General features: G+C 36.6%; 1 protein-coding gene across 1 annotated transcript in view; it reads left to right on the top strand.

The window, feature by feature from the left end:
- The window catches only part of LOC129722080 (BMP-binding endothelial regulator protein), a 145,058-nt gene that overhangs the window by 112,089 nt on the left and 7,385 nt on the right, over window positions 1–25,584 (top strand). The window lies entirely within an intron of this gene.

The following is a 25,584-nucleotide window of genomic DNA, read 5'->3' on the forward strand; positions in this document are numbered from 1 at the left end:
AGTTGCCCTATAAGACTCTATTGATTTGTTTTGCAATCGGACTATTAGTTTGCCTGTTATATTTAAAAATGTGAAATCCTGCTATGCAAAGGAACATATTCCGATGACTACTTGGACTCACTCACTTTTCTCAGAGATGGCTAACCCGATTTCCACAAAATTAGTGTCAAATGAATGGTCTAGCGGCCTCAGAAGACCCTATTGAATTTTACTGTAATCGAACTGTAACTTCATCTGTAATGTACCGACTTGTGAAAATCACGAAACTTCATTATCTCAGAAACTACACAACCGATTTGATCAATATTGATATCAGATGAGCGGGCTAGTTAAGGGTTAACTGATGAATTATGATTGAACACGTGGTTTCAAAGTTTGGCTGCCCTATACGTTCCCATTTCATTTGATTGTAATCGAACTTAAGCAACTGTTATGTATTAAATTGTTAACAATACAAGGAAAGTCTATTATCGCAAAGAGTACATGACTAATTTGAACATTACTAGTGTCATACGAACGAGTCATCTCTCAAACTCACAAATAACAAACTTCATAACAATTTGATATGTGGCTCAAAAGTTATGGAAAGAAAAGAAATTCAAAGACTATTTAAAACTATACCTGCTTTGATCGATATATGTGGCCTTAACATAATTTAAGTGTGGTATCGTACTATTTGAACGTTTCAAATTCATTGATTCCCTGCGATGTGTTTAAAGTCTGCAAATGCTTAACCAATCGGCCATAGGATATGATCAAAGTCAAATAACAACTCGTTTGAAATGATTGGTTTTATCGAAATGACAACATCCTCGACTTTTGGCTTGTGTACATCGCTTTAACTATAAATATATTTATATTGAGTGGTATTCGGTCATTTTCAGCAGATTTTCTGGCATCAATCTGACACCGAAAATACCCATATTGGGGGTGTTTAGTTATTTAGGTTGTTTTCCAAAAATTAAAGTGGTCGTCTTTAAATTCAAAATGGTGTCCAGGGCCAATGTTTGGTTTCTATGCATCATCACGTTTACGGAAATATCCACATTGAGTATTATTCGGTCATTTCCCACTGTTGCCTAGAAGTTGCCATTTAGCAATTCAAAATGGTGCCTGAGGACAATTGTTAGCTCCTTGCATCATTCTGGTTCCAGAGATACTCATATTGGATAGTATTTTAGGCTGTTTTTCACAAACCGGTAGTCGCCATTTTGTATTTCAAAATGTTATTTAGGGGGGTGATATTTGGTCACTTTGGACTGTTTTTCAGAAAAAGAAAGTCGTCATTTTGGACTTTAAAATTGCCTGTGAAATCACTTTCTGTCATCTGGGCGTAATTCTGGTTCCAACATTCATATTGAATGGTATTTGGTCATTTCCGGCTGTTTGCCAGACACCGGAAGTCACCATCTTGAAATTCAAGACTGTGTCTGTGATCAATTTTTAGCTTCTGTGCATCTTTCTGGTTCCAGAAATACTCATATATAATGGGAATCGTCCATTTCAGGCTGTTTTCCAGAAACCGGAAGTTGCCATCTTATAAATCAAAATGTTGTCTGGAGTCGATTTGTGGCTCCAGTGCATCATTACGGTTCCGGAAATACCCATATTGGGTGGTATTTGGTCGTTTGCGCTGTTTTTCTGACACCGGAAGTCGCCATTTTGGATTTCATAATGGCATTTGGAGACAATATCTGGATTTTTAACGGCATACTGGCTAAATAAAAACTAATATTGGGTGGTATTTGGTCATTATCAGCTGTTTTCAGAAACCGGAAGTCGCCATCTTAGAATTTGAAATGCTATCTGTGGTCGATTTTAGCTCCTGTGTATTATTTTAGATCCGGATATTATTATATTGGGTGGAAATCGGCCATTTTCAGCTGTTTTCCTGAAACCGGAAGTTACCATCTTACAATCCAAAATGTTGTCTGAGGTCGATTATGGAACATATTTGTTACCACTAAAAACATTCACCTGCCAATATGGTTCCATTTAGTTGATTAGTTCGCGAGATGTGCAGAAATTTGTGAAGAAACATGTACTTCCAGAAGAGGGAGGGGCGTCGAACCATTATGGACAAATTTGTTACCTCTAAAAACATTCACATACCAAATTTGGTTGTATTTTCTTGATTGGTTCTTGAACTGTGCGAAATTTGTGTTTCATTTCTATGGGACCCCTCCCTTATAGAAGAGGGATTTGGGTGTCAAACCATTATGTACATATTTGTTACCACTAAAAACATTTACCTGCCAACTTTTGTTCCATTTGGTTGATTAGTTCTCGAGATGTGCACAAATTTGTGTTTCATCTAACTATTATGGACATATTAGTTACCCCTTAAAACATCCACATGCCAAATTCGGTTTCATTTGCTTGGTTTGTTCTTGAGTTGTGCAGAAATTTATGTTTCATTTGTATGGGACCCCTCCCTTCCAGAAGAGGGAGGGGTCTCAAACTATCATAGGAACCTTTATCGGCATCAAAAACCCCTACATACAAATTTTCACGTCGATCGGTTCGGTAGTTTACGAGCCTATATGGATCAGACAGACAGACAGACCGGACTGCTTTTTTATATGTATAGATTACAACATCAAAATTTCATAACCTAAAGAGTGAATATACATTTATTGGATTAAAGTGTTTATGTAAATCTGTTTTTACAAATAAAAAATTGAATGAGAAAGGCTGGGTCTGACCGCTAGGTGGATTAATTTTTTTAAAGGAATAATCGTTCTTGTTGCTTTGAAGGACCATGCAAAAGCAATCCGTGCTACTGCTAGAATAAAATGAGAAGTTATGCTTTTTGTACGTTTACATAAAATAACTTGTTAGCAAAAATGTACGTAAAGGGAAATCGCATAAAATGAGAAGTTGATGCGTTTAAACCCTTTTAATTAGATAAGGTATATTTTCTTGTTGTGAGTTGTCAAATTAAAGTAGATATGACTTCTACACATTGTGTCGATCGGATTTTCAGATATGACTATATTTTGGCGAGTAGTCACAAAGCATAGTCACGTTATGAGTTTTATACAATTCAAATTACATAATTCAGAAACCGTGAAGAAATTTCCATCTTAAATTACCGGTTTCTTACATTAATATTGAATGTGATATACAAAACTATAGCCCAATTTAAAATACATAAAATATCGGTTTATGTTTAGTTCAAGTTCGGCTGTAGTTTGAAAGGTTATGAATAATCAGTTTGACCCTTTGAAAAAAAGTTTCTCGCTTGAAAAAAACACGTGCAGATGAAAATTGTCATTCCATGTCACACTAATACTAATATGCTTATTTCATAAACATTGATGCGATTTTCGATGTGAACGAAGAAAATCTCCGTAGGGCGAAATTAAAACTGCTACGACGAAAATGGAAGAAAAAGGCATTGAAGTTATTCTGAGAAAATACGGATATTATTGAATTTTTAATCAAATCAAATTGTATTGATCGAAATGCAGGTTAATTTGGGAGAGATTCCAATTAAGACAGTCCAGTTGTTCGTACCAATGAGACCACAATAAAGACATATTGAGCAGTATGTCCTTAGTACGACGAAAATTAGATCCATAACCCTAAACAAATAATATTGTAAAAAGATCTTATTTACTAGGACACATTTAAATCAGCGCTATTTTAGCTTCCAAAGTGAGCTGTATTGAATTATTTATAACAGAATGTCATAAACGCGTACCAATTAAAATTCACTAAATTTTCTCAACAATTAGTGAACCAACCTTGTAGTTTAAAACGGAACTCAAGTAAAAAATAGAATAATTTGCAGTTCGAATTTGTCCTACTTAACGATTCAAGAAAATTGTAAACGCAGGGTTTGACTACAACTGATACAAAAATCGCATAGTTGCTTTGCAATTATTTATTCACTAAGGCTTGGACGGTTTCTCCCGGATTGTTAAATTCTATCCCCTCAGCATTTCTATTCAAGTTTCGATGTTGAACTTATTTGGAATTCGATTATATTCATTTATATACATTATATATGGGTCATTCCATACGAAGTGTCTCTTTGGTAAAATCCTAATTTTTGTATCGATCAGAATACCCCCCGCTCTGTGGGATCCCCCTGTTTATTGCAAAGTCACGCATTTTTTGTTCAAAATCTCTTTTTTTTTTCGGACGTAAGATGTCCGAAAAATACTGATAGATGATTTTTGAAGAAAATAAACCAAGGAATCCAGAAAAAATATAAGTTTTGACCGGAAGTGTTGCAAGATAAATTATTTTTGTATTTGAAAACTTAATTTACATTTTTCGGCCGATGCAGCCAGTTTGATTTTAAATTTGATAATTTCATCGTATTCCTTGGAAAATTTCACATAAGAAACAACTATCATCCCGAGGTAATATGAGCCAATCTCGAGATATAACATTTTCACGAAAAAAGTTGTAAACTTCGTAATTATTTTATTTTATAATTTATAGACGTAAGACACCCGAAAAATAGTGATAGGTGAATTTTGAAGAAAATAAACCAAGGAATCCAGAAAAAATATTGTTTTTGACCGGAAGTGTTGCCAGATAGATTATTTTTGTATTTTAAAACTAAATTTGCATTTTTCGGCCAATGCAGCCACGGGGACCACATACTTCTTCAAAAACCATCTATCAGTATTTTTCGGACATCTTCCGTCTATGAATTGTAAGAAAAAGAAAAAAGAGATTTTGAACGAAAAATGCGTGACTTTGCAATAAACAGGGGGGTCCCACAGAGCGGGGGGTATTTCAATCGACACCAAATTTGGGATTTTTCGAAGTGACAGTAGATGAATAATTCTCCCAACTTTGAGCAAAATCGGTGATGGTCGTGTCCAAGTTTGTGCTTTTTCGTGGTCACTTGGTATGGAACGACCCATATGTAGTTTCTGGTTGTTAGAGGTCTCATGATAATTTTCAAAAAAAAAATCCTGTCACCTCTTTTTTGCAATTTTTTCGAGATCTCTTATGAGCTTTGCTTGCGTATTAAGCTATGTGAAAATATTGGTTTTCATGTAGTTAATTGATGTTTTTTCTTTTATTATTTCTTTTTCAACCATTGTTTCAGCGTCTTTTTCAATTTGTGAGTAATAGCCCCATAACAAATTTAAAATTGATAAAATTGACTATCCTCAATAAGTTTATAAATTTCTGAAAAGTTCTGGCTGTACTCTTTGACAGCGCTGAAATCCCTAGAATTGACGTCTAAGGGTTTTGACTGCCAAGATTTTTTGACGTAGAATACGTCTTACGGCAACAAAAACGGGGACCCAATATCAATTCAGGGATCCAATTTCAAAACCGAAAACATCGAGAGCGTCACAAAAATTGTCCAATTTCAAACGTTTTAAACCCAGTCAGTTTCCAACCGATATCTGTCATTTTTGCAACAATCGATTGGAAAATCATTTAAGCACCCGTCCAAATGCAGAAAATTGTAATCTGATTGTTCAAACTATTGTAATATTGAAAATTGTTGAACATTGTCGAAACGCAAATGTCGACTTTTGATTGGTCGCTTGCTGCCTTTCTCTTAAAAGGACGACAGAATGGAGTACCTAGTTAGCCGGGAATGCACTCTTCGGGCTATATAAGAGACTGTTTCTCCTCAAGCGAAACAGTTTACTAGCTGCAGGCAACAGCAGCGAACATCAACACTGATGGCAGTAGGCGAAGTGGATCAGCAGCGGGCAACAGCGGCGGTGGTAGTGGTTAGCTGCAGTTCTTACCTCTTTCAGTTCGGCTTCCCTTCGATCCGATTCAGATATCGTTGGGTTAATACAACCCGAAACTGAAAGAGACTCGCACCGCCAGGTGGTTTGAGAAGCCACCATCATCCAGCGTATGTATATATAGGGTGTGTGCACATAACGTGTGTGAATATCTGTTGCGTGTGTCCCTAATATATAAAGTGTGTGGCTAGCGTGTGTGGCTTGCTATATAGCGTGTGTGTATGTTTATGGCGTGTATGCATGTCTGTAGCGTGTGTGGTTTGCTATATAGCGTGCGTGGTTTGCTATATATCGTGTGCATGTCTAGCGTGTCTGTGCATGTCTATAGCTTGTGTGGCTTGCTATATAGCGTGTGTGGCTTGCTATACAGCGTGTGTGGCTTTCTATAGAGCGTGTGGCTAGAGTGCGTGGCTAGCTGTATAGCGTGTGTGTATGTTTATAGAGTGTATGTGCATGTCTATAGCTTGTGTGGCTTGCTATATAGCATACGTGGCTTGCTATATAGCGTGTGTGGCTAGCGTATAGCGATTGAAATTTTCATATATACATAATTGCTAATGAATCACCTCATGTAGAATTTAATCATCACTGTAAATCATCCAAAACTAAATAAAAAATTTGCCATGTTGAAAAAATATTCACTTGTCAATAAATGGCATTGACAAAAACAATTAACCTCAAAGTTTATCTGAAGAATTTCTGAGCTAGTGATCCTGCGTCACATAATTTTTCGCGCAAGTCTTACGAATTGCTGCAAACAGTAGTAAAATTATCTACGCTATCGTAAAATGCAGAAAATTGTTATTTGAACTGTTATATCATAGATGATGCTTTCGAACTATACAAAAAAAAAATTGTACAACTCTTTTTTTTCGTATTTTTTGTTTCTAGAATGCACTATTTGCCCTTGTCTATAGCCTCTTCGTAGCCACTGCCTAAATTAAAAATCTTAGTGCAACTTGATACAAAAGACAGCCACAAAACAATTCAATTTCATTCTTGTTTTGGATACGGCAGCAAGTGGAACCGCGATGCCGGCTACAGAGGTAAACGTCATTTGGAGCAAAGAGACTATTAAATTACTAATTGGCCCGTAGTGGCTAGCCACTTTCAAATGCGTTTTGAACTATTAAAAGTTGGTATTTAATCTAAAATGAAATTTTTTTTTTTGAAATATCGAGTTGAAGTTCAGGATGTAACTATGACACTATCGACAATTCGATGCAGATGGCCAGCGCTGGTTTAAAACTTAATTAATTATCTAAACTGCGATAAATCCTTCGTTCAGTAGATCGTGGATTGATTGCTTACTCGAGAACGAATCTGCATCTCGCTTCTTATGCGGATCCACTGCACAGCTGTTTTCTCCAATATCTAAAGACTTTTTCTCCATTATATGATTATTTTCGAAAAATTGTTTTCTAACGATTTAATTTTTTTTTTTTTTAATTTCATAACTTAAATAATAGTTAATTTTTTTAATTGTTTGATATTACATATGTCATATTCAAACAAAACTTGAAAAAATAACTAAAAATGAATGTGATTGAAAAAAAAAACAATTTACATAAACCATTGCTCATGAAAAAATGCTGGATTGCTCAAAAAAAATATTCACACTTGCAAAAGTTTGTCTCTGCAATTTGTTATTAACAATAGCAAAGCTTGGAACAACGAAGTACTGCCCTCTTTTAAACATTGATGGGTAGTTCAAATCCCTCTCTAATTCTTCGATATAACTCCACTTATGATAAATGACGCGCATGAAACATCTGTCATCTGCGTTCCAGTACAGAAACCTTTTTTAGTGTTGCGTAAGAACATAACAATCCTCATCTCAGCACAACCACCTTTGTCTACTCCTTTGTTTTCGTCTTCTTCTACATAAACAAACAAATACTATTGGATACAAAATTAAAAAGATGGCTCACTGTAGCGCATTTGCAGGATAGTAGATAAACCTATGTTTAATTTTGAAAATTTGAAACTTTTATGTCGATATATCAAAATATCTTAAATCAAAACTGTTGATCAGATTTTACATAATGTTCAAAAATAATGGCAAATAGCTTAACCCGATCCCGGTGCAGAGAAATCAGTTTTCACTTCAAAAAATGAACTTCAAACTCTTATTACTCATCAACTATAAACATAATTAACACAAACTGTATTGCAAATTAAAAATCAATCTGTACCTTACTGAATAATTTCATCGTGAAAACTTTCAAGTATAATTGTTGAACTTGAATCAAAGTTTGAATGTCATTCGGGTTTATCTTATACTCTAAGTTTTTTTAAAACTTTAAGTACAACTTCTTGAAAACATTTTTGTAAATTTTGTTGAAGCTTTAAGTAATTGGGAGAAAGTTGGATAGATTTCAAGTGCGGCTTGTCACGTGCCATAAGCTAAACTTAAAACTCGATATGATGTTTTGCATAAAATGGCTTTGGCGGCATCCCTAAATTACGTAACGCTCATAAGGGGGAGGGGGAGTATACTTGGGCGTTACGATTTGTTACACAGAGGAGGGGGGGAGGTGAGTTCAGCGTTACGTAACGAAAAATCTCTGGAGAGACTCTCAAAAACGAGCATGTTTATCAAGGAAATCCTTCTGCAGCGTTACGTAATTTTTATGGGGGGAAGATGTTGGCGTTACGTTTCGTTACACATGGGGGGGTGGGGGTCCAAAAATTGGGTTTTTGCGTTACGTAATTTATGGATGTCGCCTTTGGGGAGTTACAGTCGGTTTTCTTCAATTTTTTATAAATGTTCGTTATTAACGTCTTCGGTCGTAATTGATATTTTTAATAAACAAACAACTTTTTGCTATCGAATAACTGTACTATTGAAAAATTACAATTTCAATGCATATAAAAATTGCTACACACTTTAAAAAAACCAAACTGCTTATTTTTTCGAGCTAAATGGTTTATAATCCCCATTATTCTCTTGACTTTATCATAGTCTTTCCTCAATGAACTACAACAGGTACTTTTCTTTTTTTATTGGCTTTTTTCGGTGAGAAAATTAAAAAATAGCTATCATTTGCGTAACGCGTTTCGGTCTACTTTGCTTCGACCATCATCAGACGCCTAAAATATTTATTATTTAGTCAAATTATAATTTTATACTCCAACATTCTACACTTACTAATTGCTGTGTGCTCACAGCAATTATATATATTCCGATTTAATCCCAATTGAGTGTATTCCCAAACCTATTCCAAGAAAGACATTGACATAAGACAGGCTGTCGTATTCTACGTTAACTCTGCGGTCGTGTCTTATAAACAACCTCTTCAACTTTTTCGGATGCGCGATTTTATTCAAAACAGGAACATGTTTTGAAAAATCACAAAGTCTGTTGTTTTGTGCTATGTATAATAAACAGGAAAATCACGAGAGAAAATTCAACGTTCCAACAAAAATAATCGTAACCACCGATTTTTCTTAAAAGCATCCTATCCAAAAGTTTAGATCCATTCAATTTTCATTAACGATTTCTCTTTTGTTTTTCAAAATCTGTTCATATGCTCAATCAGCTCACCCCAAGTATCCGGCTGAGTATACTTGCACTGATACTCGCAAACAACAATTTTACCTGCTGGCAGATACTTTACCTTCAAGAAGTAGTTCGCAAACAAACCATCGAATCGAGCATACATACTGAAGTATCGACACGGTGCGTACAATTAGGTTCCTCGAAGAGCTACAAACTCTACCACCACCCGTGGGAATCGCCATCACTCGAATGGGAAAACAACTTGTTTAAATTACTCTTCCCATCGTTGAAAACACTTTTCAACTTCTGATCGATCCATAACCTACTAATAACTTAATAAAACAAATTATTCATCACTTCCCTTCCTCAATGGAAATCCAAGCAGCACCCAAATTGGAATTTCTTCCCATTCATTATTGTTCCACATCTCTACTGTGGCTCTTCTTCCGAATATGACCATCGCTCTTCTAGCTACACTTTGCACCCGGGGCTAGTCTCCAAGCAGAGGCAGAAGGTGTCGTAACTTAACGTTAACGCTAGGTTGGTTCACATTTGGATGCCCTCTTTTATGCAGACTCGTTTAAAAGAATCCTACCGTAAGCAACCATGAACTACACTACACTAGTATACGTATCCCGCGAAAGGTATGGCAGAGACTAATTCTTTGATGAACCCAGTCACATGAACCATTCGTCCGATGTTGTCATCTAAACAGACGGTTGCCGGTTACCGGACCGGGAGAGATATCAAGCTTAACTTTTATCTGCTTGTTGAGATCTTGATTATACGTTTAATCTGTGATTAACTCACGTCGCAGACAAAGTGGTCGAAATGTGGAAGAGGCAAGCAAATTTCGAACTGTTTCGAAGTCGGATGTAAAAACAAGCGGAGCGTTCGCTTTGCTTTCCGCTGATTTTGAACGGATTTTTGTTTATCGATTGATTTATATCAAGCACCCATAAAACATGTTCTTCGTTTACTGATTTCATGTAAGAGTTTGCCTGAAATATTTCGAGCGAATTTTAATTAGGCTTTTGCAAACCTTATAACACTTTTAATCATTCAATGATTAGAAACTGCTCACACTTTTACAAAAGCATACTTTTACTGCTTTATTACTAAAATATTGTAAAGAAATGATTTTAAATCTGTTTTGAAACTTTTTATAGAATGATAAAATCAGGGATCAAAGCAAAGCCTTGGTGCTACATTCCGATTCGGAACTCGACCTCCTTTTTATATATTATACACAGGTTTCGCAGCCAACTGCTTAGTTTACAGGATAATTGCGGGGCTAGCGCTACGATCCTACTGACACTAACTGCCTACGACGACTGCCTTGTTAGGCCAGCATCGCACCTCAAGACCAGCTGGGAGGGTAAGGGATCACGAAAAAATAGCGTTTTCAATTGGTTTGAAAAAAGAAGGGAAATAATCTGTGCGATTGAGACTGAACAGATAATATTTTTGTTGATATGTTCACATTTTTCTGAACAGATGTTCGTTGCATCTTATGTTACATTATCTAAAATATGCTCTGATCTGCCTTACATATACTTTATGCCTTCAGTTGGACTCGGTCGCAAAAGTAAACTTTTATGTGATTCTAACTCCTGAACCACTATGCACTACTAATGATTGCTTTCACAATTCACTTCTTCACACAAAAATAGACAAGGAAAAATATAAAGCGAACTAAATATAGAAAACTTCAATTTGCACTTTGCTCAAAGTGCTGTCTTTTATAACTCCAGCTAGATTACTAAAGCAATGAAAATCTTCGTATCATAAAAGTTGTGCTGAAAATGCCCCAAGATGTTTTACTTGACTCATTCATAATTATGCTGCAGTAACTGTTTACAATTTTAAATTATTACTTGTTGTGACCTGTCCGGCCCAGCACGTGATTGATGACTTCGTTTCTCTAAGCTAAGACCCGAAACTGTAAATTTAAAGGTAGTTTATAAAGAATCGATAAATTATAAATCTTAAGTTTACCATGCTACTCTAATTATGTACCTACCTAAAATTGATTCGTTGCATTCAAACCGAAACGCAACACGGGCGGTTTGCTCACAATTCCGGTTGATAGCAATGCAACCACTTTTCCGAACGGGAGTCATCATCAGAAGCCACAGGTCAAATGCAGTAGTTCTTCTCTCTCTCTCTCTCTCTCTCTCTCTCTCTCTCTCTCTGTCTCGTTCTCCATCTCACTTCGACTGTCGGCCGTTTATCGTTCATCGGTGACTCTTCAGTGCCGCGAGTCCACACAAGAGGGCACTTAGTCAAACAAACAGTTTGTTTCCATTCTTTAAGCAAAATGAACGACGAGAGCAACCGAAACCAGACTCAGCTGGCGGTCCATCCTGTGATCTTCGTTAAGACCTGACCGGTTGATCGCTAACGTATCGTCCGAAAAGAGAAGCAAATTATGTCTTGAAAGGTTGAGAACATAAAAATGTTAATAACTAAATGATGATGTAGAATATAATAATGCCCCGCGTCCCGGTAATGATGGATGAACAGAACAAACAGGAACACACATCAACTGCAAACGCCGGGGTTGTGTGGCAAAGCGGGAGGAATTTGGGAACATGAAGAGAAGATATTTTACTGTCATACATGAATCAGGGCCACCAATGTTAGGGAATGTGCGCCCGGAGCCCAACGGCCGATGATTCATTTTATTTATTTTCGACCGCCTCGTCGTAGGTGGTACAGGCAGGGCATCCCGAATATAAGAACAGTTAAAAATTGCTGTACATTATAATGTAATCTGTTTCTGATATCTGAATTACTCCGTCGAGAGATTGATAGAAACGGGTTTTCCCCATTTACAAGTCAAATTGCAACAGAAGAAAATATTCAAACAAATAGGTCTCAAGAGGTAATAGCATCGATGCAATTAAATATTCTAGCACCGTGTAAACTACTACAGCGAGTTAATCAAACTATGAACATATTTTTGAGCAAGCTCAGATGCATAATGATACGCTAAAAACAAAAGAAGTAATCATTCGATAATAATGCCAGGCAGTACACAGCCAACCCTTCTATTTCAACTTCTTTAGCCCCAGCTCGATTAAATCCAAGCAAGATTAAAGCCTCTGAACAAGCAAAGGGTGCTGAGAATAACTGCGGCTGGTTGACTGTCGAACGGCACCGCAATAAAATCATCAAATTTGATTACATACCTGTTGTTCTGGTTGATGATGATGGTGATGATGGCGACGTTGATGGTATGCCTCACGACTGAAGCGAATCAAAGCTGGAATACCGCAGAAACCTACCTTCGTTGGGCTGGCTGGTGGCATTCGGTAAGAAAAACAAACAAAACCCGAAAGCTGCGGATCGATCGGCTGGTTGTATGACGGAGTTCTAAAGGGCATCGAAGTCACTTACAATAATGATGAGTTGTTTTGAAATTTTCCATTCAATCAGCACAAAGGCATCAAAAGAAGCCTGAATGGGTGGAACAGAAGGCCAAGAACCACTCAAAGATCGTCCGGTGATGTTCGTTGCCAGGGTCAAATTTAGGAATAAAAACTTTACAGACAAATTACCGTAAACAAATATCGATAGTCGAAGATTCCTAACAATGCGACCCTGTTGTTATTCCAGTTAGATGAATGCTAGGCTTTCGTATAGACTGGAGTTACGATCACGTATTCTTAGCACGGGTGAACAAAATCTGTTGAAAAACTCATACTTTATGTTGATTAGAGTATGAGGTATTTGTCAAAAACAAGGGACCCGTATTTAAACTCTTCACTCCAACTATGAGGACTTTTAGTACTCTGTTAGTATTTCTAGTGTGCAAATAACTCGAAAACCTAACAACTCCAGTCAGACTTTTGTATTGCAGTGTCCAATTCACTTTCATTCTTCATACAGTTGTGATATTTTGTTTCGTTTTTTTTTAATTTTAACATATTTTTATTTTACTCTATTTGTCCGCAGTTTATTGCCCGTTTGTAATTATATATCTCCATAAAAATACATTTTGTAAATTTTATCCGTTGCAAAATTTAGTCAATTATTTTTATATTCTCAATTTCAGTTTTGTAATATTTTTTCGACATCCTCCTACATGTGTTCTGTAAATAGGTTTGTCTTTCTGTCGGTATTCTTTATTTCTATATTTCAGGTTTCATTCTATTTTTTGTCCAGTAAATTTTAATCAGAGCTCGTGGTTTCGTAAAATGTTTCCCATATTCTATTTTTTATTCATTCCAATCGATTTTTATTTTGTTGTATCTATTCCAATGTACACGTAGTTATTTTTAATGAATTATCTTATTCATTTCTTTCTACGTTTTTCCTCATTTTTTTGTTATTTTTATGTTTCTGTTGTCATTGAATCGTGTTTTTGCATGTTTTAAAGTGTTTATTTCCAAGTTTCAGCTTCTGCTTACTTTTTTTGTTATTTTTATGATCAACAATCATAATGATTTATTTTTATACTCTATTGTTTTCATATAATTGGAAAAGTTTCCAATTTTGTTCCTCTTTTCATTTTTGTTTTAGCCATTTTGTGTTATTTTTGTCATTTATTAAACTCTGTTGTGTATTAATTTTGCAGATTATTCACAGAATGATAATTTATACATGTAGAATTATTTATCGTTTTTTTCTGTGATTTTAAAAATGTTGAAATATGCTAATGTTCAAATTAAGCTATATATTTTTCTGAATTATGATGAGTTTCAAATATATTGTCCACCAGTGTAGGCGGTCTGGTCAATTGTTCCTACAATATAATTGCCAGGTGTGCAGTCTTGTGTGCAGGAAAACACGATCGTCGGGAGAATGACTCGGCCGAATTTGGGAAATGATGTGAATCAATTAGCCCGCCAGAGTAAACCCGACTCTGGACAATCGAATTAATCTGTGGCCGGTCGTCTATCGGTCATGGCTCCTACTTAATACCGAGGATTGCTTTCTGGTTTGACTGTTTTTGTTGCTCCAGTCAACTAACCGGATCGAATCGGCACTGTTGTTTCTGTTTTTTTTTATTGAACGCCCCCGCACATTCCAAAGGGATTCCCGCACTCGAAATTTTCGCCAACCGAGACTTCCAAATGAAGAGAAAGAAGGTATTAATAACAGCTTAACATCACGCGGAGAAACGTCTGTGACATAAATTAGATTGGATATAATCCGACTTTTTCTCCGTGTTATTCTCGATGCTGGCAGAAATCAGTCACTTGACTGGTGTCGATTTCTCCCCCTCGGGGAAGTACCAAATGTGGGACTATATTTATACAATGCAGATTTCGCATAATCTAAATTGAAAACAAATTATGTGATTTATTATGGTTATCTATATTTATGTTAAAGGATTCAAAATCCATTAAGTGAATATCTTTGCTAATTTGTTTCAATAATGAGAGCACATTTTTCTTCAGATTCCGGCTTCTCATTGTTGTTGCGCTGCGATTTCGCTTCGCTGCTTGAGAAGCAGTTAGCTACACAACTTATGTTCTATTCCAGCCAAAGTTTTTTTCTTTATTCCGGCAAAAAGGTTGCGAACTGAGCAGTCCTCAAACTGTTTATCACGATCGCAACATATTGACAACTGTTTGGTTATTTCTCCGTAACTACACATCCCAAAATAAAGTGGTTATCGGAGAACAACACAATTTTCAAACCGATAGCGTAGCCGAAATATGTAAATAGCATTATAATTTGGAATATATGTTTATACATCGGCAAAACAGAAGATCAGTCCGGTTCACCGTTCCACAGCAGCAGCAACAACAGCAGGAGCAGTCGACGACACACAACACAACTCGACAACCACACCCGCGACTAAAGCGATTACGATAACGGCGACGCACGGCGACAACGCCGATGGATGGCGACACGACAGCCGGCTGTGCGGTAGTTTCGTCGAGACTACGGAATTATTGGTGATCAGAACTACATTCCACAAATTGCAGATGGAACATTCGAATGCCGAAAGTGGCTATTCCTACCTATATAAATAAAAAGTTTCGTACCAGCAGGGTGTGGAGAATCTTTCGGCTCCGCGTTCCGTATTACAACTGCACGAGCACGACGATGGCCACACATAGAAAAGCTGGTTTTCCGTCGGGGACAAGTTTTGGTGCGATCGATGAGGTGGTATTTCAAATCGATAAATTGATTTTCTACAAGGAAAGGCGTGATTTTATTAGACATTTTGCAGCAGTTTATCATAAATTAAGCTATAGTTAGCCGGCTGGCTGAGGTTCGAGGAGGTATAAATTTTTGGTATTTGGATTTTGCGGATCAGGAGATCAAAGCGAAATACAAGTTCTTTGGGGGTCTTCTCAGTCAAAAAAAGAAAAACATCGCCGATTGAAGATGTTTCGAGTAGAACAATAGGATTCCTTTTATTTTGTTTTTGCTGTGTTTTTATTATTATTATTATTATTATTATTCGAATTCGTTAACAAACAGCAGAAATCGTTTCTCATGTTGCGCAGCTCGAGCAGTTGACTGGTTAAATGGACAAACTCAAAGGTAGCATGAGAATCTCCTCAGGCGGGAGAGTCGACCTTAGGTGAAAAGAATTTTTATGCTCCCCTCGCGATAACTTCGTGTCCAGTTTGAAACATGCAATTAAGATATAAAGTAAAGTAAAATCTGTTTCTGCCTTTCGAAAGAAGAGATTAAAAGAAACAATAAGATAAACTCTAAGACAAAAGCTCGAATGTAGCTGAAGCTACCCCGATGCAACCATGCAAACTTGATTCATACCCGTGTGTGTGCGTCGGCTCGTTTGCGTACCTTGCCAACATGAGCATTTTTCCGTCCTGCAGCTTCGGAGATTGATAGCAGAGAACGACCCGCAGAAGGCTTGGGAATTTCGCTCACCGTCGGTGGTCTGAACGAACGATCGCCAATGATCTTCGGCTTGGTACTGCTTAACGGGTACAAGCCAGTCGACTGCTGCTGATGCACCAACCGTGATGCGATGGCAACAGCACGAAAAAAGCTCGTTTTTCGCCCTTCCGTCTCCGTCAGCCCTCTGCCCGACATAAGACTATTCTTATATCTCCTTTTCTATCCATTCTTTGTTTTTAAGAAGTCAACAAAACGAGTCTCGGAAGCCATTCGGGCTTAGATTGGGTTGAGAGTTTCATTTCCTTGGTTACGTCCACCCCGGATGTTACTAGATGTTTATAAAAAGTACGTATCAACCAATGTGAGCAAAACATATGCGAGTTTAACCTTAAAGCTAGAAAACTCTGGTGAACACAGAAAAAAAAGGAAGACCATAGCTTTTTAACCATTCCTGTAAATTTGGTCGTAAGCCAACGTAGAATCGACGAACCCAGAAAGCAATTTTTTTTTCTTCACAAATAACCCAGAAAGCAATTACTCTACGGCCTTTTGACGCACTTATAACAAAACCAAGGACACAAAAATTCACACAAATGGTTATAATTTATTTTAGGGCAACTATTTTGAGCTGTAGGGCAACATTTTTTCGGTTTTGTCGGTCAGTGTAATCCTTTCCAGGCATGTAAACTGTCAGTAATTCGCTTGGTTAGTGTGCGTTGCAGTAGGCCTTCGCTCATAAAGGTAGAGCGATCGTCAGCCCTCGTACATAGAAAAAATGGTTATTTGACAATCGCATGTCGAAAAAATGCACTGTTATTCTTTGGCAATGTTGTTTCGTTTAATTTCTGTCTACTTCATTCTATTTCTGTTGGGAAACATTATTACAAGATCAATGATTCTGCGCGATGATCGCAGTGAAAAGTTGTTCTACTGTAACCGTTTACAAGCCTGATTCTTTCAATTATTTTCTTATTTTTGTCGGAAGTGAAAACCTTGCATAAAACTATTTCATAAATATTCTGTTGCTGTTTCTTAAAATTTTAACCAAATATTGGCCTGAGTTTTGTTTTTGTTCTTTTTTTTTCATTCCACCGTTCATCCCTATTTTGGACCTGTACCATATATTTGGCCACATGGCCTTGGTAACTTGGGCTTTATCAAGTACCACCGAAAACGAAATGTTTGACTTTCTTTCTTTTTGCCTTTCTCCTAGAAAGGTATAGCAATCACTTGCAAAACCGAAAGTATAAAAGTGCTCCAAACGGCCGAATGGCATATATCACTCGACTCAGCTCGACGAGCTGAGCATTTTCTGTATGTGTGTGTGTGTATGTGTGTGTGTGTATGTGCAGATTTTTATTCTCACTCACTCTTCTCAGAGATGGCTGGACCGATTCTCATAAAATTTATTGCAAATGAAAGGTCTCTTTTTCCCATAAGACCCTATTGAATTTCATTGTATTCGGATTTTTAGTTTAGAGGCTATGTTAGAGGTAAATGTAAAAATCATGAAACATCATTATCTCAAAAACTACACAACCGATTTGAACAAAATTGATTTCAAATGAACGGGCTACCTGAAAAACCCTTAAATTTTGAATTTCATAAAGATTGAACTTGTGGTTCAAAAGTTATGACAATAAACGTGTTTTGAAGACTACTTAATCTCACTCATGTTTCTCAGAGATGGCTGAACCGATTTTCATAAAATCAGTGTCAAATGGAAGGTCTAGTTGCCCCATAAGACCCTATTGATTTGTTTTGTAATCGGACTATTACTTTGCCTGTTATGTTTAAAAATGTGAAATCCAGCTATGAAAAGGAACATATTACAAAGACTACTTGAACTCACTCACTTTTCTCAGAGATGGCTGACCCGATTTCCACAAAATTAGTGTCAACTAATGAATCTAGCTACCTCGTAACACCCTATTGAATTTTACTGCAATCGGACTGTAACTTCGTCTGTAAAGTACTAAAATGTGAAAATCACGAAACTTCATTATCTCAAAAACTACACAACCGATTTGATCAATATCATTATCAGATGAGCGGGCTAGTTGAGGGTTAACTGATGAGTTATGATTGAACACGTAGTTTCAAAGTTTGGCTGCCCTATACGTTCCCATTTTATTTGATTATTATTGAACTTAAGCCACCGTTATGTATTAAATTGTTAAAAAAACAATGAGAGTCTATTATTTCACATGACTTATTTGAACATAACTAGTGTCATACGAACGAGTCATCTCTCAAACTTACAAATAACAAACTTCGTAACAATTTGATATGTGGCTCAAAAGTTATGGAAAGAAAAGAAATTCAAAGACTAATTAAAACTATACCTGCTTTGATTGATACATTTATGTGGACTCAACATAATTTAAATGTGGTTTTGTGCTATTTGAACGTTCCAAAGTCATTGATTCCTTGCGATGTGTTCAAAGTCTGCAAATGCACGACGAACCGGCCATAGGATATGATCAAAGTCAAAAGACAAATCGTTTGGTTTATCGATTTTATTGGTTTTATCGAAATGACAACATTCTCGACTTTTGGCTTCTGCACATCGCCCTAATTCTGAATATATTCATATTGGGTGGTATTCGGTCATTTTCAGCAAATTTTCTGGCATCAATCTAACACCGGAAATACCCATATTGGAAGGTATTTAGTTATTTTTGTTGTTTTCCAGAAACTAACAGTGGTCGTCTTTTAATTAAAATGGTGTCAAGGGTCAATGTTTGGTTTCTATGCATCATATCGATTACGGAAATATCCATGTTGAGTATTATTTGGTCCTTTTCGACTGTTTCCTATAAGTTGCCATTTAGTGATTCAAAATGGTGCCTGAGGTCAATTGTTAGCTCATTGCATCATTCTGGTTCCAGAGATACTCATATTGGATGGTATTTGGTTATTTTAGGCTGTTTTTCACAAACCGGAAGTCGCCATCTTGGATTTCAAAATGGTATTTCATATAATTTCTGGCCTCTGAGCGTCATTCTGGTTGAAAAAACACCCATATTGGGTGTAATTTGATCATTTTCGATTTCAGCTGCTGTGTATCATTCTAGATCCGGAGATACTCATGTTAGACGGAAATCGGCCATTTTTGGCTGTTTTCCAGAAACCACAAGTTGCCATCCTACAATTCATAATGGTGTCTGGAGTCGATTTGTGGCTCCAGTGCATCATTACGATTCCGAAAATACCCATATTGGGTGGTATTTGGTCGTTTGCCGCTGGTTTTCCGTAGCCGGAAGTCGCCATATTAGAATTCAACATGGTATCTGTGGTCTAATTTAGCTCCTGTGTATCTTTCTTGTGGTCCCCGTGGCTCTGTGGTTAGCGATGTCGAGGATCTTTTTGAACTGGAAATTTTCTCGACTCAGCACTGGGGCACGGTGTATCGTTGTACTTATCCCACACATGCAAAATGTGCCAAAAACAATATCCAAAATGTTGCCTGAGGTCGATTATGGAACATATTTGTTACCACTAAAAACATTCACCTGCCAAATATGGTTCCATTTAGTTGATTAGCTCGCGAGATGTGCAGGAATTTGTGCAGAAACATGTGCTTCCATAAGAGGGAGGGGCGTCGAACCATTATGGACATATTAATTACCCTTTAAAGCATCCACATGCCAAATTCGGTTTCATTTGCTTGGTTTGTTCTTGAGTTGTGCAGAAATGTATGTTTCATTTGTATTGGACCCCTCCTTTCCAGAAGAGGGAGGGGTCTCAAACTATCATAGGAACCTTTATCGGGACCAAAAACCCCTACATACAAATTTTCACGTCGATCGGTTCGGTAGTTTTCGAGCCTATATGGATCAAACAGACAGACAGACCGGACTACATTTTTATATGTATAGATTACAACATCAATATTTTAGAACCTAAAGAGTGAATATACATTTATTGGATTGAAGCGTTCATGTAAATCTATTTTTACAAATAAAAGTTTGAATGAGAAAGGCTGGGTCTGACCGCTAGGTGGACTAATTTAGGTTTTATTATTTCCATTGTAACTAAACGTATTCCCCATGTTCTTAAAATGATAAGTTAACCACCTAACTTTTCATGAACTTACATTTAAAAATCTTGCCAGATCATAAGCATTTCCTTATTAATGGAACCAAACTTTCTCACTTTGCCAAATGCCTTTTATCCGAATACTACGATATTATTTGATTGATCTATTTTTGTAATTGTAGGCACACTAAAAAATCTTTCACAGTGATTTAATCCCACATCACCTTTCCAGTCTTCTTCATTTCCCTCAGTACTTTTCGATTGAGCAGAACTGGAGACAATTTTGTAATAACCAGATTTGTTATTTTTATTATTTTTCATCATGGTAAATTAAAAAAAAAAAACTGGGTAAGATTAATTTATAGTTGACAAAACGGTAGCTATGAACTGAAGTTTGTTGTTTAAATAAAAACAATTTATTCATTAACAAAAAAATTGACAACGATCAATGGTTAAAGATATGCTTATAAACGATACACAAATATCAAAAAATAACCTTTTGTGATTCATTTCGACAGCACTTCCATATCAATTCGTTTCTAAATTGCGGTGGTTCATGTATTCTTGAAAAGAATGTGAGAAAAAATGATTTTTACATGTAATCGTAAATATTTTCTTTAATTTTTTCGCATTTAGAATCAAAGTGAAAGTGAAAGTGAACAACGAAGAATATTCATAGTGCAGGCGTAAATTCTCAAACAAATCGCGAAAAGTGATCTTGTGCGAGAGTAATATCCGTACCAATGGAGAACGTTACTCTTCATGCTTTTTATATTTCACTTTGTAATGATTTGAAGCGTAAGCAATGGATTGGCTGCAATGGATAGACACGACCACTGTTTGCTGTAATAAGTTTCTCTCTTTCATTTTTCGTTTTTCTGTACATGTTCTGTACAGAAGCGTTGGTGCTACATTCCACGATTCGAAACTCGGTCTTCTGTTGATTGATACATAGACTTCGCAGCCAACTGCTGTGTACATGAGTGTCCTGTCGATCCTACTGACACTAACAGTCTCTCCCGAGCCGAGACTCGAGCCTAAGACGACTGGCTTGTTAGACCAGCATCGTATTTCGAGATCAGCTTCGAGATTTGGCCTTGAGCACTAGAGGGTTTGAGTAAGCATACAAAAGAAACGAGAAACATTAACTAAACTGTATTGAGTTGTTTGTGAAATTTCCTAATACAACATTGTTGAACAATAAGGCTAGCCGATTTTCTTCCTGGCAAAGGTTTGTAATTGGTAAATCTTCACACAGTCGTAAAGCTGCGCTTTTATTTATCTTTCATTCTTGAACCAAAATCAGAAAAAAAGATAGCATTAAACACAAAAAAATCGAGATGGTTCTCGGACTTGAAAAATTCAATGTCAAATCTCGAATAAAATATGGAATTTGTTCCATAAAGGGTAGATGTTTATCCACCCGGTATTTGGCTGTGACAAATGCAAAGACGTTTTCGCTTCAAGGGTCTTCACTGCACCGTCGACTATCATGTCACTGCAAAATCTTTCCCACTGCCAGCGCATGATGATGAGGTCGTACGCTCGTGTAGCTTGCCCGTACCTACATATTTATAAACAAAGAGAGTTTAACGACATCGAGATAAAATACCAAAGCTTAGATATACGTTCAATGTCAACCACAGAGATAGAGAGAGCACACTCGGTTATGGAATTCGTTATGCAACAAAACGGTTCGGTTATATCAGCAAGGATGTTGACCGCAAGTGCTTTTAAAAGTTTCCCGGCGAGTAAGAATAGCGGAGAATGTTTACGGCATCGTATTCAGCTATGTATATTTATAAATACTATAATGCCTTCCGTTTCAGATGTGCAAAACGACTGTCAATGTACTGTGCTATTTACATTAACGAAACTAGACATTAGATGCCACAAGAGGTGTTGTTTGGGATCTGTTAATGAGTGATCATCTCGTTTCAACCGGATGCCCTATGACAACACTGAGTCGCTTAGCACCCGATATAATGAATTGGTGCCAGTTTGTTTTGATGAGAAGACAATATTCTAAATCGGATTACCCGAGATTGAGAAGGCTTATTCCTGATGGTTTCTATTATGATAATTTCGGATTTGAAATACCAATATGATAATTGGATTTAAATCGCAATTCATAGCAAAAAGTTCCACAAATAATCAACGTCAGAAACGATCGAAATTACAGAACCTCTTTCAAACGAACAAAAAGCCTGTCCGCGTCTCTGCCTACTGCGGCAAAACTAATTGTGCTACAGGACAAGTGGCGCGTGGTAATAGGAAGTGAGCAACGATAAATTAGAGATCAACGCGAAGGCTGAAAGTGATCTGTGCGCTACAAGCATCCAATTGATTTGTCTGTACGCAAGCGCACTTGGCATTGAATTCCAGCGCGAGCTGAAGGAGGCACTTCACGTAGTGTGGCTGGCCTATTTCAAAGTTCTTTGTAATGCTAATGAATTGAGACAAATAAAGATGTAAATCATATTGGTCGCCCACTGATGAAAAATTGTCAAACAACACCAGCCTGTTCGGAATGCGTATCCAGTAGATTCCAAGCTTTGCGTCTGTTTTATATCGACCGGGTGCGGGGTTTGACGGCCTCCGAGCTGTCCACCTTATGACCTAGCTGTAGGCATGCAACAGAATAGGTATCAATCCGCGTCAAGATTGAGTTAAGACGAAAGTTCACCAGCTAACAACTGAACACACAGCACACCAGCTAAGCACGGAAACGATTTGTCATTTTTATAGCGTAAGTACAGCAGCAAGTTAGTTGTCATACTTTGTGGAAAGGATAGCAGTCTGAAGCGTGAAGGGCGTTCCTTGCACTGCGAAAGTACTACGGTCAAGTGTTATAGTTAGTTTAATCCAAACCAGCTTGAATCTGTGCGGGTTTTTGTCCTTCAACTTTATGTTTGTAACAGTGAATGCACAAGCACAATGGATACGTTTGCGTTGCGTTGACATTAATTTGACAGAAAATGTATTGACTAACTGTCAAATTGCCGCAAACGGAGCCGCAACGTATCAATTGTGTTTAGACCTTAACAGTTGCGCTATGAAACGCAGAAGATAACAATCAATCAAACATACTGTATGGAAAACAATTTTAAATGTCAAAACGGTATCTGACTTCGATAAGCATCGGTTCCAAAAAGCGAGAATAAGACAAATTATTTTAAATTTCTTAATGGCGGACTGCATGGAAAATCATCCAACATCAGTATTTTTGGAACGCTATGCTATGGTGCACTTTCAACAAAAAACGGCAACCTTTTTAATCGACCATTTCTGATCCGGCTGAGAATTTTCAGAGATGTTCCTGTGAGCAGAGGGCCGTTCGTGCTTTTAGTATTTTTTTGAGTATATCACGAGTCATTTGTAAAAAGGGTTTATGTAAAAAGAGTATTAATGCAGACATATATTTTTAGTGCTATAACGGTTTTTTTTTGTGAAATTTGGTACTCAGCCAGAACGGTTTGTTTGATCGGTGTGACGTATTCGAGAATGTTTGTAGATAAAAATTTTAAAATTAAAAAAAAATAACCATCTCAATAACCTATTTTTTTTTTATTTTTTTTTTATTTTTATTTTCACAAAGCTCTAAACGGTTTGCTAAACATTGGTAGTTGTCTGATCATGGGGAAATAGGGCAAAGTGAAATTTTAGCTTTTCAAAAAAAAGAAAAACTAACCAGAAGGGTTTGTATGATTAATGTAATGTCTTTGTCTTTGTCAAATAAAAAAATATAATTACAAATAAAATCTTGCAAAAGATCACTGTTTGTAGATCTACTTTATTGAAGACACTATACCAATCAACTTGACCGTTTTGGCTTAAAAAATATTTTTATCCTTAATAACCACATGGCTCAGATTACTAAGTACTTTGTGCTAACGGAAACTCCACTAAGTTTAAGAGTTTTTCCTGATCGAGTGCCTATTGATGATAAAAATGTTTTTAGAACCGTTTGGATAGAAAAATAGAATTTGTAGACCATTCGGTAAGTTTTCAAATTAGTAGTATTATCTGAATTTGATTTTTGACATTAAAAGAAGGTAAAGTTACTGAAGCACTGGCGTAGCGTGAGGGGGGCGGGGGGTGCTCTCATGTTTGCACGTTTTGAAATACCCATTTATTGTTTTTTTTTTTTTTGTAACTGAATGTAAATAATACAATTTATCAAAAGAAGACAACAAAATGCATTTAAACCAACTAAATAGAGTTAATCAGCCCTATGACTAGACTAAACAGGATCATCTATTTTTGTAATTTGTGTTTTATCCGACCTACTTCACTTAGTCAAAAGGTACAACCAATGCCAATCGTTCATCTATCCTCTAATCCTCTAAGATCCTAATCAGATTAAAAGTACCGTTTTTAATACACTGCCAATAATTTCAAAATTGGCTAATATGCCATTTTTTACCAAAATCGAAAAAATAACAGTTTCTCGTGATGGTAAACACCCTATACAAGGTCCCTATGGAAGCCGATTGTCAAAAAATGCATTTGGGTAGGCAGCAAATGTAAAACAATTTTGGCTAATATCCAAAATAATTGAGAAGTTGGCTAATATCCAATATGTTTCAACCTGTGGTATGTACACGAACCAGAGTGTTATTACTGTACTTTTTCTCGATTAACTTTCAAAAGTGTGCTGTAGTCTGGTGGTTACTGGCGTCAGGTAAGCGATCGTAAGGCCCTTGCATCAAATTTTGCCTTTTTTTACGAAGCATATTTGAGGCAACAAGAATTCATTTGTTATGCCGCAAAACCCAACGATCAAAAAACGTGACTGTTTCCTTCTGTCATGAATATTCACATTCTTAGAAATGCTTTTTAACTCTTTGATTAGAAGTAATATAAAAGAGTCAGATTTCATCATGAATTTGATGAGAAAAAACAGGAAAGTGGATTGTGAGGTTATCATGAATTTACAATATTTTTGTTATATTGTTGCACAAAACAATTGTCTTGCCGTCCTTCTCATCCTCACTTGTGCTTCCGTATTGTTTTATTAAATTTAAAGCCATTTTTATCACCAACGAGCACGATATAATTCACAGCGTATGCATATTAACCAAATTCACACCGGTTTGTCAACTGACCTTTTGATAAAACGGCTACTGCGTTAAAAATGCTTGGTGGGTGGAGTTTTCCTGCAGATTTCTCTGTTTCAACTGAACGACAAGGTACCAGCCTATATGAAAGGTGATATACTCAATTAAACAGTTGGCATGGACAGTCATAATATTTTGTACCGGCTAAATTTTAAAATGCGTTTTTCTCGATTTGATGCTAATTTTTAAATTAGGCAGAAAAGCTAAAATTCGCTTGAGACAGTAGTCTTTACTCTGTGCGTAATATCATTCTGCTATGTTCAAAAAACGCTAAAAGTAAAAACATCATTCATCACTTTCATGGCTCTGATGATCGAAATTTTCTGCATATCTCGATTCTTCCTGTTTCAAA

The sequence above is a fragment of the Wyeomyia smithii genome, chromosome 2 (assembly GCF_029784165.1).
Source record: "Wyeomyia smithii strain HCP4-BCI-WySm-NY-G18 chromosome 2, ASM2978416v1, whole genome shotgun sequence".
Lineage (NCBI taxonomy): Eukaryota > Metazoa > Arthropoda > Insecta > Diptera > Culicidae > Wyeomyia > Wyeomyia smithii.